The sequence below is a fragment of the Nicotiana sylvestris genome, chromosome 2 (assembly GCF_000393655.2).
Source record: "Nicotiana sylvestris chromosome 2, ASM39365v2, whole genome shotgun sequence".
NCBI lineage: Eukaryota > Viridiplantae > Streptophyta > Magnoliopsida > Solanales > Solanaceae > Nicotiana > Nicotiana sylvestris.
The window spans coordinates 68,774,303-68,785,123 of NC_091058.1; positions in this window are offsets into that span (position 1 = coordinate 68,774,303).

The window sequence follows — 10,821 nt, forward strand, 5'->3', positions numbered from 1 at the left end:
TGTTCAAACATTTAACTTATTGGTGTTAGTAAAGAAGACCAAGATTGTGGAATAAAAAAAATTACATATTAAAAAAAAACTTTAATATGTAAAGCGTGGTACAATACTACGTTTTACCAGTTGTCTTATCATTCTAAAAATAGCTGAAACGACTACGAAAAAGTTGTTTGTTGCAGAAAAACTTTAATATGTAAAGCGTGGTACAATACTACGTTTTATCAGTTGTCTTGTCGTTCTGAAAATAGTTGAAACGACTGTGAAAAAGCTGTTTCGTTTCAGAAAAACTTTACTATGTAAAACATTGTATAATACTACATTTTATGTGAAATCTTGCCTATAAATAACGGACGCATTCTAGTTATTTTCTGCGCTTAACAATAACCTATAGCAAATATTTGCATAAAACCAAAGTTTCTCTTTAAGAAATGTCTGAACAACACCTTTATGTCCCAAGGTGCTATTGCGGAAAACAATGCAGTATGTACAATTGGTGGGAAGAAGGTGGACGCCACTACTGGGCATGTATGAACAAGTTTGATACGCAACCCGACGAGCCTACATGTGATTTTGAAGTATGGATGGATGAACCATGTAAGCAGGAATACTACAAAGACATAATTTATGATCTTCATAATTTATGTACGAGGCAATGGGAAAGAGCATGCCGATCCAACCAAGAAATTGAGGAGTTGAAGGCGAAACTCAAGGAGGTGGAAGAAGAAAAAAAAAGCTGGAAGACCAACTCAAGTGGTTGGAGCAGAAAGTACTAGCCGGTCGTGACTAAACAATGGCTTGTACGTGTTGAGCGTAGTAGTGTATATTTATGTTTCCCTTTTCAAGTGTTTCATTACTTGTACTGTTTGTTTTTGTTATGTGTATCTTTAGGTTTATCAGTTGTGTTTGTGTTGTCATGTTAAAATAAAATTGTTGAAGTCTTTTTTGTTACAATAAAAATGTTGTTAAAATAGAATTGTTGCCATTATTTACATAAAGGGGAATTTTCTTCGTAGAATTATTCAAATATTCAACTTATTGGTGTTACTAAAGAAGACCAATCTAAAAATTTAAAAAAAAACTATATGTAAAGCGTGGTATAGTACTACGTTTTGTGAGTTGTCTTGTCGTTCTCAAAAAAGCTGAAATGACTGCAGATAAAGCTGTTTTGTTGCAGAAAAATTTAATGTGTAAAGTGTTGTATAATACTACGTTTTGTGAGTTGTCTTGCCGTTCTGAAAAAGCTGAAAATCGTGTGAAAAAGCTGTTTTGTTTCAGAAAAATTTAATATGTAAAGCAGGTATAATACTACGTTTTGTGTGTATGTAAAGCGTGGTATAACACTACGTTTTATGTGAAATCTTGCCTATAAATAACGGGCGCATTCTAGTTATTTTCAGCACTTAACAACAACCTATAGAAAATATTTGCATAAAACCAAAGTTTCTCTTTAAGAAATGTCTCAACAACCTCTTTATGTCCCAAAGTGCGAATGCGGAAACAAATGCATGATGTACGATTGTTGGGAAAAAGCTGGATGCCGCTACTGGGCGTGTATGAACAAGTTTTATAGGCAACCCGACGTACCTATATGCAATTTTGAGGTATGGATTGATGAACCATGTGAGTAGGAATACTACAAAGGCAAGTTGTATGATCTTCATAATGTGTGTACGGGGCAGTGGGACAGAGAGCGCCAACCAAGTAAGAAATTGCGGAGTTGAAGGCGAAACTCAAGGAGGTGGAAGAAGAGAAAAAAAGCTAGAAGACCAGCTCAAGTGGTTGGAGCAGAGAATACTAGGCGGTTGTGACTAAACAATGACATGTACGTGTTGAGCATAATAGTGTATCTTTATGTTTCCCTTGTCAAGTGTTTTTATTACTTGTATTGTTTGTGTTGTGTTAGGTTTGCTATGTTTGTGTTTGTGTTGTACTATTAAAATAAAATTGTTGTTCAACCGCAGTTAAAATAAAATTGTTGTTAAAATAGAATTGTTGCCATTATTTACATAATGTAATATTTACACAAAGTACAAACATAAGTAAATCAATGAGTCCCGCAGCCTGTGTGCTTGAGTGCTACTGCTGGCCTGAGTCGCATCCCCTGTCGCCTGGGTACACTATCGGGATCATCATCATCAAGTCACCTCTTTATATGAGGATGCGCAGAAGCGTCGACTGTACAGCTGGTAGGATCGGTAGAAGAGGCTGTCGGGCCGTCAGCAACCTACAAAACAAGTACTAAGCTTAGCATGTGAAAATATATATTAGTATTGTACGTGTTAAGTTAAAAACATTTTCTCACCGTGGTCTCGTCGTTCTCCTGAGTATATGCATCCGTGGTGTCCTCATTAGCGCATACAGTGGCCTCCGTGATAGGCTGGGACGAAGCTTTAATAAGAAAATTAAAAATTAATTAATGACAAATCATTAAGAAAAAGAAAACAAATTGAAATTTTACAGTAATAAAAGCATACATGCGCCTGTGGTAGATCCGGATCAACCGCCGGGGATGAGGCATAACTCAACCTGCGCCCGCCATCCACGTACCGATTCAGCCGATCCTCAGCTGCAGTAGATGGGCCTGAAAAGAATTGGTCTACATCTCCGTCGAATGTACCCGTGATCAACAATGCATCTGACAGGGTGACCTGCGATGCTGGTAGAGATAGCTGAAGGTTGTACGACGACATGCTGCTGGAAGGCTCATCTAGCTGAGGGAAATAACCTGGATGGTCATCTCCAAGATCCTTATCATGTGCCTCAACATGTGGGTCGACAGGTGCCTCAATGCCCCCTTGCTGAGGACCACCTCCTCGCCGTCCCCCGCGATATTGTGGGGCACCCCTGCCTCGTGGGATAGCCCTGCCTCGTGGGGCACCCCTCCCTCATGCCCTACCCCTACCTCGTAGGACAAACCTACCCTGATGGTACTCCTCTGGCGCTGCATACTCAGCCTCGTGATCCAACCTTATGCCATCTCTCGCTTGATACAGGGTCCGGCGAGCCAACTCTTTCACCCGCCGGCCATACTCAACGACTACAGCACTGTCGCCATGCTGCTGATCTCCTGTCCCAACTGGTAAAACATGTGATGCCCAATAGTTTGCGCAATATTTAAAATATTAATTAAATAACGCTATATCACAATTATAAGATATTAATAAGTCACAAAAACATACCAGTGCCTCGTGCCTCCTAGCGTATGGTCTGTACCGATCGCCAAGTACATGAATTGGGTTCCCTATCATCAGTTGGGTGGACGGCGGTACCATGACGTATGCAACTCAATAGTGGCCTCCTGGATATGCGAAGGTGGTGGCGGAATACGGTACTCTCACTGGTCCCAAATATGGACTTGCTGCTCTAGCCATCCTACAAATGCATCGTCCACCCTGGTACGGTCATCCCGCTGATAATATGTAGGCACCCATGCAGGCTCTCCCGGTATAGGCTGGGGACGGTGAATTTGGCGAAGCACACGCTCTGTGTCATGATGCTCAATCACATCGAAGAAGATCATCGGGACGGAAGTGCTCCAAAGCAGTCGATCGACTGAGCAATAATCGGGCAGCTGAGCTAGCAACTCGTCGCTGTATGGCGTCCAAATGAACTATCAAATAATAACATAAAAGTGAGTATGTGCAACACAAGTGAATTTATAACAAGTAAGTTTAGGTACATATTTACCTGTCCGGCCACCAACATATCTAACACATCCCAGACCAGGGGGAGATTATGATGAGCATCAGTCCCTCAGTAGTTCCCACGCCGGAGAACCCACCTCGTAGCTAGAGAGAGAAACGAAGGTGCTACACCCGACTCTAGTGGTGGTAAAGGTGGCTGCAACGGCAGGATCCGCTGCCAGGCCCAAACATAAGATAAAAGGTTGACGTAAAATTTAAGAGTCATTTTGACCATATAGAATTCGGAGTAATGAACAGAGTATTCAAAAATATTGTCACCTGTAGAAGCGGCAGAAAACCACATATGTCCACCTGGCTGCCCATGCTCGCCCGACATATACTCCTGTACAGGTAAGCTAGAATAGCAACACCCTAGCTATACCGGGGTAACTCATCTAGCTGCTGCAGATGATGCAGAAAGCGCATACTTACTAGATTTCCCGAAGTGTTCGGGAACAAGACACCCCCAAAAAGAAAGAGCAGCGCCAACCTCGTGTACCGCTTAATATGGATAGCCTCTGTCTCGCCGGTAATGTCTGGGTGCAATACCTCCATATGCTCTCTTATAGCTATCATAGAAACGCGATTGTCCCCTCTAAGTGCAGCCTCACCCTGTGGTCTGTGACCAGTATACTGGCCCATCAAATCCAAATACTGGGGACGCGCCATAGATCTCATGTTCTTGGGCAGGGCAATGGCCAGTCCATCTACACGCAGCCCATACAAAACCTGAACATCCTCAAGCATGATGGTGGCCTCTCCAGTGGGAAAGTGAAAAGTGTGCGTCTCCGGTTGCCACCGCTCTATCAACGCCGTGATGAGAGACCAATCGAGCTGCATCCGCCCAATCTGAAAAATCCTAAGAAAGCCCGTAGCCTCCAGGCGATGGACTACGGGGGCATGGAAATGTCTCTGCCTCAAAAAGTCCCACAAATCGTCAGGTCTCCTAGCGCGGAGAGTCTGATCCAATAGATGTCCCTCTCATACATAGGAGGACCTGTGGTCGCCCTGTAACACTAATATCTGATCCTCGACTGGTCCAGGATGCACAGACGGCAAGTCCATATCGTCTACTGTAATTTAAACAATATTAATTGTGTGTTATTTAATTGGACTGAGTAATTATCTATGGGTTCCAGACTCGATATTTGAGGCCCGGTAGCACCAAATTTTTCTTAATTATTATGTGTGTCAATTTCAACATTTTTAGAAATTTGGTAGTTTAATAAATTAAATAAGTAATTATTTAATTGGACCGAGTAATTATCTATGGGTTCCAGGCTCGATATTTGAGGCCTGGTTGCACCAAGTTATCCTTAATTATTATGTGTGTCAATTTCAATATTTTTAGAATTTTGTTAGTTTAATAAATTAAATAATTAATTATTTAATTGGATTGAGTAATTATCTATGGGTTCGAGGCTCGATATTTGAGGCCCGGTTGCACCAAGTTATCCTTAATTATTATGTGTGTCAATTTCAATATTTTTAGAATTTTGTTAGTTTAATAAATTAAATAATTAATTATTTAATTGGACTGAGTAATTATCTATGGGTTCCAGGCTCGATATTTGAGGCCCGGTTGCACCAAATTATCCTTAATTATTATGTGTGTCAATTTCAACATTTTTAGAATTTTGTTAGTTTAATAAATAATATAATTAATTATTTAATTGGACTGAGTAATTATCTATGAGTTCCAGGCTCGATATTTGAGGCCCGGTTGCACCAAGTTATCCTTAATTAGTAATTATCTATGGATTCCAGACTCGATATTTGAGGCCCAGTAGCACTAAATTATCCTTAATTATTATGTGTGTCAATTTCAATAAGTTTAAAATTTTGTTAATTTAACAAATTAAAATTGGACTGAGTAATTATCTATGGGTTCCAGGCTCGATATTTGAGTTAATTTGACAACATATATTAATTTATTAGTTTTGTTAGTTTATTTATATAAATTAAAAAATTAATTTTGTAAAGTGTAATTGGATAGAGTTTGTAGTTAGTACATACTTAAACTACAGAGACTCTACGCTAAAAGGCTCTATATTTTACTATGCTAAAAGGCTCTATATTTTATTACGCTAAAATGCTTTATATTTTACTACGTCATAAGGCTCTATATTTTACTACGCTAAACGGCCACTATTACATATAAAAACAACAAACATAACATACATATTAACAACAAACTAAATAAATAATATTTATTTATTATTTAAGCAAATAAAAACATAACATTAACAACAACAACGACCCAGTATAATCCCACAAGTGGGGTCTGGGGAGGGTTGTATGTACGCAGACCTTACCCCTACTCCGAAAGGTAGAGAGGCTGTTTCCAGGAGACCCTCGGCTCAAAAGAAGCAATAGGAGATGATACATTAGTTATGTAAAAATGCGTAATAAAACAGCAACAATATATAAGAGATATGAAATATGAAATACAGGATACGACAACGAAAATACGAAATAGATGGCAAAAACATAACATTAACAATACAAATTATTTATCAAGTTTTAACTATTTTTTGTCCCAAGGCTAATAATTCAATCTGAGTAAAAATAACATACAAATTTAAACACAAACATAACAAAAATCAACATGGAAACACATTCAACAAAAAAAAATATGCATATGCTCTACGAGTTTCGACATAAACAAAATCGAAATACCTCGATTTAAGTTTTTTGAAATAGATCCAAATCGAATTTTTGAACCCGAAAGAAGGAATCCAAGGCTTGTGCTGTGTGCGGGATCTACTCTTCACTTTTTGTGTGACGGGTGGGGCCCAAGATTTTTTTTAATTGGGGGGGGGGGGAACCAGCAGTGGTGGTTGTTTTTTTAAAAATGGGTTCTGTCGTGATCGTGGGGAAGAAGAAGGGCCCCTATATTTTATTATAGGAAAACACACTACAATACTGCGTTTTCTTTAAACGCAGTATTGTAATGCGTTTTCCTATAATAAAATATAGGGATTTAATTAAACGTAGTATAATATAGGGGCCTATAGTTTTTTATAGGGAAACACGGTACAATTTTGCGTTTAAGGAAAACGCAGTATTGTAGTGCGTTTTCCTTTAAAAAAAAAAGTTTTTTAATAAAACGCAGCATTAACTTTAACGGCTAATTTTTCGTTAAAGTAAAACGCAGTATTATACTGCATTTTATATAGAAATGTAACTTTATTTTTTAACAGTAGAAACGTATTTTGTGTCAAAAATAATACTATTTCAGTTTCGGATTCGTGCTATATGCACGGGCCCGTGCCCGTCTGCCCCATATAGTTGATTTTCAAAAAGTGTACATAAAACAAGTCACAAATTATTTCTTCACGTGGAGCATTGATAAAAACGTGAAAAGGTAAGTGACTGAATTGGTTGGTAGTTGGTACACGTAACGTGCAACCAAAGGAAATGCATTTAGCAGAATATAAACATGAAAAGGAGAAAGAAGATGTCATGAAAGAATGCCAGCCAAATCATCCTTCTTGTGAGGTTGAAGGGTCACGGAACCCGTTAGCCTCGAGAAAAATCTTGTATATATTTACTATATTGTTATAAAATAAAGACTGTAAAGTAAAGACAAGTATAGAGAGAAACTGTTATATTATTCGAATTTAAACTGATGTACATAATGAACTGAAATCTCTTCTATTTATAGAAGAAAGGAAGCTGCTGCGTAAGCTGCTACTACAAACTGCTGTGTAAGCTGCTATTACAAGCTGCTGTGTAAGCTGCTACTGCAAGTTGCTGTGTAAGCTGCTGTGTAAGCTGCTACTATACCAGATATGGATAATCTTCTACCGAGAGCAATGTTTATCCATAACGGAGTACTGAATGGATAAGCTTATTATACCCGGTATGGATAATCTTCTACCTAGGGTAATGTTTATCCATAACCTGGTACCGAAATTATAAGCTTCTTCAGGAAGCTTATTTCGAATAGAGTACTAAATAGATAAACATATTTACGGTGGAGTCCCATATGGATAAGCTTCTTCAGGAAGATTATTTACAACGGAGTACTCAATGAACATCCATAATATAATATATTTATAACACTCCTGTAAGCACATGATTTTTGCCCTATGAAAGAATTACTCCCAAAAATTCAAAATAAAATAATTTTCCTTGGTGTGCAATTTTGAGAATTTTTGTGACATTTTTGGATAATTATTTGTATTTGTCTGTGCATGTTTATTTGTTAAATTAATAAAAAATACAAAAATATGTCGCATTTTGCATGTAGGATTTAATTCTACAATTGTTAGTAATTAAGTTTGTTTTACAAAAATTAAAAATTACAAAAATAGGCATCTTTTGCATTTTTAGCATTTAATGTCCAAATGTACAATTTTATGCTTAATTATTACTTAATTGTGCGTTAATTGTTATTGGGAGTTAATTTGCGCTTTTATAACTTAATAATAATTTAAGGATTTTTAGAATTTAGTTTTAGAAAAATAAAAGAAGAAAAGAGAGCAAAAATATAAAGAAAATCGGAAATGGACTCTTCTTCAAATTCAAGCCACAGGCCCAAAAAATTGTCCAACCTTCCCCACGACCCGGTCCATTTCAAACCGGGTCGATCCGGTCCATAACCCAAAAGACCCAACACCCCCCTATCTTGCATTTCAAAAAACAAAGCAAAACAAAAAACCCTAGAAACCTAGACTAACCATCCGGCCCCTACCCTCTCTTCTTCTTCTCCAAAATCCCAAACACCCCATCCATGGTTGCCATCACCCTCACACCTTCAATACCTTCAACACACACACACACACACACACACACTAGTTGTCGAACCTCCATAGCCACACCAAACGACCCCGCTGCCATTGCTTCATCTTCTTCGTCAAGCTCGAAGCTTGCTCGACACCCATGGCTGCTGCTGGATTTTCTCCTCCATTGAGCTCGCTTTCGTTGAGCTGCCTCGACCGCTTCTGCTTCACCCGCTACGTCCAAACACACCCTGCTACTGCTATGTTTTCTTCTGCTTCCCGCTGCCTCCAACAAACCCCATCGCCATCGCCATTGTTTCATCGAAACCAAACCCGCTGCGTTCTCTTCGCCACTACTGCACTCCAGCTCGCTTCTGCTCCTTCTGCTATGTCCAGCCATGGACGAGCTTCATCGAGCTCGAACTCGAGCTCCCATGGCTGCCGCTGCATCTTCTCCATTCGCGCTGCTGCTACTGTGCCGCGCTGCTGCGTCTCCATTCGCGCTGCTGCTACTGTTCCGCGCTGCTGCTTCTCCATTCGCATTGCTGCTATTGTTTTGTGCTGCTGCTCCTGGAACTGCTACTGTAGCTGCTGCGTCGTCTTCAAACGACGCCAAACGACCATCTTTTTCGATCGTCGTTTCGATCCGGTTAGTGGGTTTAAGATTTGGGTTTTAACATTCTTGTTTTGTTCATCGTTGAATTAATTTTTTAGTTTGTTCATATGTTTTGTTGATTTAATTTTCAGATTCAAATGGAACTTTGATTAATTAGTTTTTCAGTTTATTTCATGTGCTTTTATTTTGTATTTGTAAAAGATATTGTTAGTTTAATTTTAATATTGTTAGATGTTAGTTTAAATCGTTTGAATCCGTTGTTTGTTGTAGATTAAATTCGTGTTCATTTTGTTTAAAGTTCGTCTTTAATTTAGTGATTTAATGAGAAGTTATGTTTTGGTTTTTAATTTTTTTTTGAATCATGTATCTTTGTTATAATTTTATTGGAGTTAATTAAAAAGATCAATTGATTATTTGAAGTTTAGTGATTTGAATATGTTTATTTGTTTTGTTTAAGCTTAATTCGAATTTGAATAAAACTTGCTTGTTATTGTTGTTGAAACTTTTCATTTATGTTCATACTTTGTTTGATTGTTCTTGAATCCGAAATTAGTATAAGTTTGATTTTCTTGTTTGTTGTTTATCATTTATGATTATTTCTTCAGCTTGCTTCATGATCTTGTTTAGTTTTAATATAGAAATTGTTGGTTGTAATGTTGTTAGATTTAATTTTAAGTTCAAATGATTATTGAATTTAGAAATTTGAATATACTTGTTTGTTTTGTTGATTGTTGAATCTGAAAGTAGGTTTGTTTGTTGTTAAAAAATATTGTTCAATCAAAATAATTTTAGTTGTTCTTTGTTGTTCATCATTTAGTTTGAATTTGTTGTTGAAAATTGTTTAGAAATTGGTCACATTTGCTGTATTTTGGTTGAAATTGATTAGGTGAATTGGTTATAGCTGATGGGGGTAGCTTGGTAATTTGCAGTACGTTCAGGGGTAAAATGGTAATTGCAATAAGGTCGGAGGGGTAGTTTGGTAATTGAACATTTTGAATAATTCTTTATGTTAAGCATGGAGGACAAAATGTAATGGGGTGTGGGTGATATAATTGTTTATGTTAGGCATGAGGGACAAGAGGTAATGAGTTGGGGGTTGATATATTTGTTTAATGTAGTGGAGGACAAAACATTAGGTAGTGGGATTAAAAGAAGGATGAGTGGGAAGATAGTGGGTTTAGTAGTAGAAAGTGATGGTTTTATTAATGATTAAAGGGTTTTGGGATGGATAAATAAGAGAACTTGATCAGATTTTGAAAAAAAAAGAGGACAGAATAAAACGGCCCTTTCCAATTCGGGGCGAACTTGCACTTTGCTTCGGCCTGATGTGGCAAGATTCGTTTCAGCACCTGCTGTCCTACTTCAAATTTCCTGGGACGCACCTTCTTATTATATGCTCTTGCCATCCTCTTTTGATACAACTGGCCATGACATACTGCTGCCAATCTCTTTTCATCAATCAAGCTCAACTGCTCCAATCGGGCTATGACCCATTCATCATCATCAATCCCAGCCTCAGCGATAATCCGGAGGGATGGAATTTCTACTTCTACCGGTATCACTGCTTCAGTTCCGTATACCAACAAATAAGGAGTTGCACCTACTGAAGTGCGGACAGTAGTGCGATATCCCAATAATGCAAATGGCAACTTTTCGTGCCATTGCCTGGACCCTTCTACCATCTTCCTCAATATCTTCGTTATGTTCTTGTTGGCTGCCTCAACCGCGCCATTCGCCTTGGGACGATACGAGGTGGAATTATGGTGTGTAATCTTGAACTGTTGACATACTTCTTTCA